This window comes from Arachis ipaensis, chromosome B2 (assembly GCF_059453495.1).
Source record: "Arachis ipaensis isolate K30076 ecotype BB chromosome B2, ASM5945349v1, whole genome shotgun sequence".
Taxonomy (NCBI): Eukaryota; Viridiplantae; Streptophyta; class Magnoliopsida; order Fabales; family Fabaceae; genus Arachis; species Arachis ipaensis.
Window position 1 is genome coordinate 90,044,713 of NC_142437.1, and position 10,136 is coordinate 90,054,848.

The 10,136-nt window shown below is 37.3% G+C and overlaps 1 long non-coding RNA gene and 1 pseudogene across 4 annotated transcripts; one reads left to right on the plus strand and one right to left on the minus strand.

Annotated features, from left to right (window-relative positions):
• Positions 1-1,344: 1,344 nt before the first annotated feature.
• Positions 1,345-4,136, plus strand: LOC110268888 (uncharacterized). Of its 3 annotated transcripts, none has more exons than XR_015904751.1 (3): positions 1,345-1,406; positions 2,427-2,587; positions 2,890-4,136. It is a non-coding gene; the product is annotated as an uncharacterized LOC110268888 (long non-coding RNA). The 3 variants fall into 3 exon arrangements; XR_015904750.1 differs by lacking the exon at positions 1,345-1,406 and adding an exon at positions 1,416-2,215; XR_015904752.1 differs by lacking the exon at positions 1,345-1,406 and adding an exon at positions 1,416-1,692.
• LOC107625447 (DEAD-box ATP-dependent RNA helicase 18-like) lies at positions 2,771-9,442 on the minus strand (annotated as a pseudogene). Its single transcript, XR_015904749.1, has 12 exons — positions 8,997-9,442; positions 7,118-7,865; positions 6,578-6,814; positions 5,993-6,253; positions 5,685-5,788; positions 5,487-5,592; positions 5,229-5,342; positions 4,949-5,047; positions 4,761-4,850; positions 4,225-4,331; positions 3,991-4,134; positions 2,771-3,592 (listed from the first exon to the last, which is right to left on the minus strand). The product of XR_015904749.1 is annotated as a DEAD-box ATP-dependent RNA helicase 18-like (transcript).
• Positions 9,443-10,136: the final 694 nt, after the last annotated feature.

Genomic DNA, 10,136 nt, shown 5'->3' on the forward strand with positions numbered 1-10,136 from the left:
ACCAATTCAAAAAAGGGGACAAATTTAGTCTTATGCAATGCCCAAAAAATGACATAGAACGGAAGCGAATGGAAGGAATTCCATATAGTTCTGTAGTGGAAAGTCTTATGTATGTGCAAACTTGCACAAGACCAGACATTAGCTTTGCAGTAGGAATGCTTGGAAGGTATCAAAGTAATCCTGGAATGGATCATTGGAAAGCTGCAAAGAAGGTTTTAAGATATCTTCAAGGTACAAAGAATTATATGCTCATGTACAAAAGGTCTAGCCAATTAGAAGTAATTGGTTACTCAGATTCAGATTTTGGTGGATGTGTTGACACAAAAAAGTCTACATTTGGCTACTTATTCTTATTTGGAGAAGCTGTCATATCATGAAAAAGTTTTAAGCAAAGCGTTGTAGCAACATCTACTATGGAGACAGAATTTGTATCATGTTTTGAAGCTACAAATCAAGCTTTATGACTGCGAAATTTCATTTCAGGACTAGGCATTGTTGACTCAATTGTTAGGCCATTGAAAATTTATTGTGATAATTCTGCAGCGGTATTTTTCTCAATAAATTTTCAATGGCCTAGCAATTGAGTCAACAATGCCTAGTCCTAAAATGAAATTTCGCAGCCATAAAGCTTGATTTGTAGCTTCAAAACATGCTACAACTTCTGCTTCCATAGTAGATGTTGCTACAACGCTTTTTGCTTGAAACTTTTTCATGATATGACAGCTTCTCCAAATAAGAATAAATAGCCAAATGTAGACTTTCTTGTGTCAACACATCCACCAAACTCTGAATCTGAGTAACCAATTACTTCTAATTGGCTAGACCTTTTGTACATGAACATATAATTCTTTGTACCTTGAAGATATCTTAAAACCTTCTTTGCAGCTTTCCAATGATCCATTCCAGGATTACTTTGATACCTTCCAAGCATTCCTACTGCAAAGCTAATGTCTGGTCTTGTGCAAGTTTGCACATACATAAGACTTCCCACTACAGAACTATATGGAATTCCTTCCATTCGCTTCCGTTCTATGTCATTTTTTGGGCATTGCATAAGACTAAATTTGTCCCCTTTTTGAATTGGTGCAATTCCTGCGGAACACTTTTCCATGTTGAACCTCTCTAGAACTTTATTTATATAGGCCTTTTGAGACAATCCTAACAATCCTTGTGATTTATCACGAAAAATTTCAATTCCTATCACATAGGATACCTCTCCCATATCTTTCATTTCAAAGTTTCTAGAAAGATATTCTTTAGTCTCACGCAACATTCCCAAGTTATTTGTTGCAAGCAAAATATCATCAACATATAAGACTAGAAAGATAAACTTACTCCCACTGACCTTTCGCTATATGTATACATCAACAACAAAGTGTTCCTCCGTCTCATAATGTTGCCTCTTGGTGGGTATTTCCTCTTGATCAGTCTCTATTTTTATGGTTTCACCATTCTTCCTTTTCCCCAGCTCCATCTCCTTCTTTTCCTTTCATCTGTGGTCTTGATCAGAGCCTCTCGTGCCATCCTTTTCCATTTCTTGTTCTGAGTTTCATGTTGTTGGCATTTCTTTTGCTCTTCGATTTCAGTTCTAATTTGGTTCTCATCTTCATTCCCTGTCTTCTTCCCTTCCTTCACCTCCTCAGTACTTTTTCTGTGGCTTGCTTCTGCAGTCTCTTTCTCATTTGTTTGCAGGTTTGTATCCTTCATAGTGAGGCTGGCCAATTGGGCCACCACGCTCGTTTTCTCTTCTTTGTTCACCTTTATATAATTGTTGTTTGGCATATTTCCTTCCCCATTATGTTTTGGTTTGGCATCATTGTCCTCCTCTTCCGATTCCACTTCCCACAGTTTGTTTCATCATGGCCTATCACTCCGCAGGCATAACAGAAGATTGGGAGCCTTTCATACCTAAACTTGACCCACGTTGAGTCATCTCTCTTGCTTCCCATCGTGATTCCTCTTCTAAGCGGTTCCGTTATCTCCATATCTACTGTTGCTTTCAGGAAGCTTTCTTTCCCTGGCCCAGCTGAGAAAAGACTACATTCCTTAAATTTTCCATCTTTAGCTGCTATTTTCTTCCTCAAAACTATCGTTTTGCAATGCTCTGGCATGTTCCAAAGTTGTAGCTTGACTTCTGCTCTTGTGAATTTCTAAAAATCCATGGGTTTCCTTTCAGCATCTTCTTCATGTCTGCCTCTTTATGGAAGAAAAATTGGTAAACCTTTGGCTGGATCTCCACCATTCTGAATCCCTCTGGTTTTCTCCATATATTGCTCAGTTTCCCAACCACACTATGTTTGCATTTCTCCACTCCTATTACATCACCTTCTTCAAACTCTATAAATTCATTTAGGTCTTGTATTGAGACTTCTCTTCGTTCCGTTGTTTCTTGTGTTGTCTCTGACGACATTCCTTCCGTCTTACAGGATATGAAAACTTGGCGATAGTGAGGCACTATTTGTTGTAGGAAAACGGACAGCTCACTACTCCGTTTTAGTGTTCGGGAACCCTAGCAGACTAACAAGGAGAGAGGATTTAGGTGTATGATGTACATCAATCTTCCGAATGTCATGTAACTTAAATGGAGGTTAGTATATCTTTTTGTAAAATGAAGGTATATCGTGTATTAAAATACCGTTTAATCCTAGGAGGTCAGTATAATTTACTTAAGAAAATATTCAATTCAATGTAAATTTTAAATTCAAACTACTTCAAGGGTAAAACTTCTTTAGAAAAATAAAATAAAATGTAAATCACCACGAACAAGGTGAGGGGCTTAAATCTTAAAATGAATTAATATCAGTAATAAGTACAAGGCAAAATTCTATTATGACTGTTGATTAACGTAACAAATAACTAGAACATAATTATGCTTCTACACTTCTACAGATTCTGACACTATCAGACTAATCAAAGTTACATGGACGATGCACCCTAAGTCAAGAATAACACAAATGGTAGATTTGAACAAAAACAAGTCCTAAAATCAACTATTGTGTTGGTAATTTTTTAAAAGGCCCTGTTTTTCTCATTGAAGAAATTGTGCCTTACCCCAAACTTAACCATTTTGTCGTTGCTTTCCCAGTATAATCAGCTGCAGAAGTCATTGAGTCAATTCAACTCTCTGAGCTGTAGAATGGAAATCAGTTCTCTGGACTCGATGCAACAATGCCATCAGTAGCCAGAGATGTCTTAATCCCAGACCTTTCGGAGAATGCCAAGAGAAAAAAATGTGGCATCAAAGGATGCTGCAATTTTCTAGCCAATATTGCACTAAGACTAAACACACCTCTTTCCATAACACACACAAAATTGGTATCAGAGTAATTCCTCAGCGCCTGTCAACTTAGCATATTCATTCTCATCTATAGTCCCTTTCTTCAGTTTCTTCAACAAGCGGTAATCTTGCATCAACTCTTCCTCATCTTCAATTGTCTGCTGAGCACGTCTCTGTCGGGCTGTTTTCTTCCTCATGGCAGTAGGTGCACTGGGAGTTTTGCTTGGCTTTTCTGGTTTTGCCTCTTTCTCCTTCTCTTTCGCTTCTTTCATTGCTTGCAGGTTTTTCTTCCTTTGTTTTTCACGAGATTTATCTCTAAATAGTTGAAAGTATCAGCACAGGATTCCAAGAGAGAAGGAAAAATTATATTTTTAATTACAATGAAAGGCACTAAATATGAATATGGTGCATTCAACCTAAGAATACAAATTTATGCAATAAGAACTGTATAGTTTCCATCAGTCTAACATATTAGAAAGGGCATCAAAAATAAATAATTGGTTAATCTAGCTAAGACCAAGACTATTAAGCCTCCACATAGCTCCAACTAGACATTGGTGAGCTTCAAATCCAGTCATGCACATCAAGTTACTTGCTTAAATTATCGTCTCTTGGAAAATATGACAATAAGCATGATAGATTCTCTATTAAATAAAGAGTGGTACATTTGATGCTTTTACCACAGAAGGGTTATGCATGAATTTTGCATTTACCTGTATTTAATGTCCTCCAAATTGATATCATCAACTGGTACAAATCCCTCAGTAGAAAGTGAGTGATGTTTTACCTCTGCCATTAGAGGAAGCTGCAATAAGCCATGTCCCATGGCCAATTTACCAATTTCAAGTTCTTTCCACCTGTAAGTAGGGTGTGCATTTCTTTGCAAATTATGATGCTTTAACGAATTTATAGAAAGACAAACAACACTTCTCATAAACATTGCTCACCTAAAAATATATGAACAGTGATGCTCCTTGTATGCACGGATGTAGGAAACAAATGCCCTGACTCCTTTCTCCATAACATCACGATCTTTTTTCGCAGCAGAACGAATCTGAACCATATTTTAGTAATATAGTTATCAGGAGTTGGGAAACAAGTTATAATTTTGTATTTTGTATACAATTGTCATCCAAACTTTGATAAATATAAGATTGATATGCATGTTTGTGCAAACAATCAATCAACACAAAATACATCCAAGAGTGAATCAGCAATATCAGCATCAGCCTAAGTAGCCATAAGGGCTTTTCTTAGTAGTATCAGAGAATTTATTTCTACAAATCAGTATGCTGCCTCTATTAGAAAAAATTATTAAGCAATTCATAGCTCTACTGACTATTACTAACCAGCATAAAAAGGGGTCTTTATTATATTATTAAAAATTTATTAACCACTAATGAGCATGAGTGATGACTCCTACTCTTGTATGATTAAAATAGTCATGAACAAAATAAATAAGATGATAAGGGCGCAAACAAACCTGAGGTACAACATCAGGTGCATCATCAGAGCATTTTCTCTCTTGAAGAGGGACTCTTCTTATACGTAGGAATTCTACGTAAGACTCCTCCTAAACACTTATACAAGTTAGTTACCGAAAAAGGAACACACTTGAATCTTGTATTGGGAAATGTGGAAATGCATTAAAACATGAACACTCGACAATACCTTTGGCAATAAGAAGACAACTGCATGACCTTGTTTACCCAGCCGAGCAGTTCGACCAACTCTGTGTATGAAAACATTTGGATCCTGAGGAGGATCATACTGTGCAGAAACAGGGAACATATCAAGATCATTCAGTCAATGTATGAATTCAAATGGTAAGATATCAAGAGAACATTTGAATGACAATGAATAGTTTACTTTGGCATCCAAAACCAAAAGGTGATAAAACACACCAATCAACAGAAAGTCAAACTGCATATAAATATGGTCAAGAAGGTACCTGCACTATACAATCTACACCTGGTATGTCAAGTCCACGTGCTGCAACATCTGTACATAGCAGAACTCCATTTGAAAGGGATGTAAAGGAGGCTAATGCTTTCTCCCTAACAGTCTGTACAGCAACAAAGAAATTCATAATCAATCAACCATACAAACAGTAAGAGTTAAGCAATACTTGAGAGTGATGAAGAAACTATCATTGATTTACAGAATATTAAGCTTCTATATTGACAAATGGTAATAGAAAGGATTTTACCTGCTTCATCTTTCCATGAAGAGGAACCAAGGAGAAGCCTTTCAAAACAGAAAGGCGTGGAAGGACAACTCCCCAATAGTCAACGCAAGCACAAGTCATGAAATATCTGTATTGGAGTCAAAATCACCTTTTGAACAAGATACGCTAAAATTTTACTACTCAGATTACACTATTGATTATGGTTAATATTTATCTCACATTATAACTTTTCTTGAGCGGTTCTTAATAAGGATGTCTACTAGCTGTAATGGCTTCTTATCTGCCTCACATTCCAAGTATTGCAAAATCAAAATGACAACAAGCTGAATATAAGAAAAAAGCTGAGTATGAATGGTGTCATGACATGAATTAGCAATACCTTAAACATATATGAATAAGGGTAGGGACACTAGAGTCAAGCTGCTAAATACCAAATATATTGAAGTGACTTGGTGCTAAAATGGAGGAGGGAAACCATTGGATAGCAAAGTTACTTATGATATGCACTAGGATGGAATACTTCATACCTCAATTTGAAGCCCAGAAGGTGTTTTTGTAGATTCAGGTTGTTTTGATGCTGCAGGAGCATTTAAAAGTTTCGCCTCTGCCCGAACTTCAACCCTCACAGGATTTCTTAATCCTGCTCTAGCAAGCTCTTCAACAGCCTCAGTTTGAGTAGCAGAAAACAGGCCAGTTCTTCGAAGCTTAGGCAAAAGAGATATAATGGAAGTTATCTGCTTCTGGAATCCCATATCTAAAAGTCTATCAGCCTCGTCTAAAATCAAAATCTGTAAGCACAGTTATAAACACAATACTGTCATCTTCCAAAGTGGTAAAAAGCAAAATCAAACCAAGCATTCTATCACTTTAAGTCAAATTTTCCAGGTGAACCTAGTTCATAACATTGCATCGTTAAGTCTTGGACTTTTGGTCCTCTGCTAAGTGAAAAATGCATATGTCCCAGAAAAGATCAAGAACCACATTAAATCTCCAACATTCTTTCTAAAGTTATATATGCACACTATCTCACACACGCACACACGTGCAAACATAGTCACATACTATCAAATCATCCTTGAAAACTAACTGTGAAACCGGAAAGTATTATATACCTCGAAGTTTTTGAAATCCAAGAAATCTATCCGGCTCATTATGTCATACAACCGCCCAGGTGTGCCAATTAGTATGTTAGCGCCTTCTTCCTCTATCTTCTTCATGTCTGATTTCACTTCAACTCCACCAACAAGCAGCATGGACTTAACATTCAGTAAAGTTGAAATGAAAGGTTGTGCAACATGATATATTTGATGTGATAGCTCCCTTGTGGGGGATATGATTATTCCTAGTACCTAGTATAAGCAAAAAAAAAAAAAAAAAAAAAAAAAAAAAAAAAAAAAAAAAAAAAAAAAAAAAAAAAAAACCATTTAACACACTTCTATCCAGTAACCCCTATCCCAAGTCTTTCATTCCCCAAAGTCATAGCAGCTAAAAATAAATAATTAAAGAGGCCAATGGAATTTTATCCTTCGAAGCTGAAAGGTTAATAGTTGAATGATACTTATTCGAATACCAGTCCTTAATATAACTTAAAAATTTCAATTACCAAGCTTCATACAGTGGTACAAAAGAAAAGTAACAGGTGAAGAACCAACCTGATGAGGCTTGGGGTTAGAAGAGGAGCGTCGAAGAATCTCGACGAAGGGACGACAAAAGCTACGGTTTTTCCTGAACCAGTGGCGGCGTCAACGGCGACATCCTTGAAGCTGCAGAGCAAGGGAATGGTGGCGGCTTGAACCGGCGTGCAGAAGTTGAACCCGGATTCCGATAAGGCTTCGAGAACCTTCTCTGATAGCAGCGGATTCAGCTCCGAAAAGCGCGTGGTGGTTAAGGCCTTGTTTGGGAGTTCGAATTCCATTGTAATGGTGCGCCGCAGACCTCTACGCTCCGCCTTCACTCACTGACTTTGTAACTTTTGGTTTCCTTATTTTTTGATTAGAAAACTACCATTTCTACCCATGAAAGTTTTAATCAAGGTTCAGAAAACCGGACCGGTCATCAAACCGTTCTAGTTATTGGTTCACTAGTTCATTGGTTCAACCGGTTCAACCGGAAAAACTGTTTTATAATAAACACCTGATTCTATAAAAATTCAATGAATAAAGCAACTGGTTCTAAACACTCTTCTACTGCATTTTTTTACTCCAAAAGGGAATCATAAACAACTAGTTCTATGAATAAACAAACTACAATGATATGCAATGCCAAAAATAGGCCAATGATAAAATAATAAAGGGTTTCTCTCTTCAATTCTATGTTCAAGCTTGTAGCATACTAGAATCAACAGAATAATACCGTTAAAATAGTCTTCCTTCTTAATTCTTATATACCTCAAAGAATTTCCTACAAAATGAAAATTGAACACAACACACAGCTTTAAAACAAAAACAAAACAACAATCAGAAATCAATCACCTCTTCTAAACACAGCCTTAAAACAAAACAGAACAACATTCAGAGTATGAGCATTAATCACAAAAAATTGATTTCTGAAACAACAAAAACAGCAGAACAACATTCAGAGTTTGAGCATTGATCACAAAATATTGATTTATGAAACAAAACAAAAACAGAAGAACAACATTCAGAGTTTGAGCATTGATAACAAAAAATTGATTTCTGAAACAAAACAAACACTGCAAAACCAACAGAACAGCATTTAGAGTTTGAGCATTGATCACAAAAAATTAATTTCTGAAACAAAACAAACAATCAACAAAACAATGAAAACATGAAGCATATAATAAATCAATGATCACCAATATCCAGCAAGAATCTCAAAGACAACAATAAATACACAACAACAATTTAGCAAATAAACAAGAACAAGACCTAAATAGAAAATCCAACAAATTAAATCACAGAAACCTAACAATTTAGCAAATTAAAACAATAGCAGCCCAACAATTTAGCAAATTATCAACTTAACAAGTTCAAGAACAGAAAATCACAACAAAAAAAAAAATAAAATAAAAATAACAGAAGAATAACAGAACAACAACACAAGAACAATTAGCAAATTAACAAGTTCACACTAACAGTTAAAATTTACCAGAAGAACACTAATGCAAGTGGAATCATCATGCTAATATGTTTTCTACAAAGATGCTATTTGTGCAGCTGTTGCTTTCCTAATTACTAAGATCCAATTATTCTAATTTCACATGCAATCAACTTACTAAGTTTCTAAAAGCTAGAAATGATAAAACCAACCCGAAATATGGTTAAAGCATTTCATCAAACATGTTGAGTGCAGTAAACTTGAAACTAAATAAGAGAATTCAAAGCTTAGTATCAATGTGATAGAGAAGAGAACATAACTATTGTATACTTTAATTCAGTCTATGAAAAAAATCCAAACCACCGCCAAATTAAATAGTTACTTATTGTAATAGAAATAAGAAGTTGCAGAGTTTGAAGCAGAGTATTGGTGTTGTGTGAGTGTATTGTATGGTGGTGGGTTTAGGGAACTCACGGCGGCGACAAAAGAGAGCAGTTCGACGGCTAGGTGGAGCGCACGGGTTGGTCGCAGAGTTTGAAGCAGGGCAACGTGGCTTCCAGACGAACGCGAACCCGAACGGTGAACGGCGAGGGAACGCGAACGGTGAACCCCGAGCAAACTTGAACGCCGAAGAGCGCGAACGAAGAAGACGGCTGAACGAAGACGCGAACGTTAACGGCAACCAACCGCGGCGGAAGCGCGGCTGAGCAGACAAAGACGACGGACGCCGTGCTCGAGGAAGCAGCTGCGATCGGTAACAGCAAACGAGGGTTTGAGACTTGGAGCACGAGGGAAGCTAGATAGACGGACGGACGGCGGCAGTATGCCACTCCTTGCGGCGGCGTTGGTGTAGACTTACAGTGCCAGTGAATGAAAGAAAGGGAGGGAGAAAGGGAGAAAGAAACGAAGGAGGTTCAGAACCAAGAGTGAAAGTAAGCAAATTTGGCAAAAACGATGTCGTTTCTTTTAAACCAGCCGGTTCCCTGTCCGGTTCAACCGGCCAAAACCGGCCGGTTCGATGGTTCACCTCCGGTTTTAGAGAAACGGTTTTAGAGGGCAAACCGGACCGTAATTGCTGCCAGTTCACGGTTAGACCGGTCGAACTGGCCGGTCCGGTCCGATTTTTAAAACATTGGTTTTAACAAATCTACCCAAAAAAAAAAAAAATTACCATTTGTATCCATAAAACATGATTTTCATATTACAAAATTATCCAAACATTAAAAAATTATTTTAAAACCCTAAATTACCCTTTTCCTAACCCTAATCTCAACCCCCTTCTTCTAAACCTCATCCCTTCCTTTATTCTTTTTAGAAATTTCACCATCTCCTTCACCAACACCACCACCATCTCCACCGCCACCAACCGTCAACCTCACTTTTCTCTTTCTCCATAGCAATAAACAACAACAATAGTGATGATTCTTTGCTTCTTGCAACCTTTGCTTCCTGCAACTGCTCCTCTACTCTACACCTTGTGTTCTTCTCCTCTTCTATCACAAACACGCCGCCACTCATTCATCTTCTCAGCCACCTCCACTTCGATGACCACCACTCTTTCACTATCTCCTACCTCACCACTAAGTGCGGTTTCTTCCATGAAAACGCTCTCAG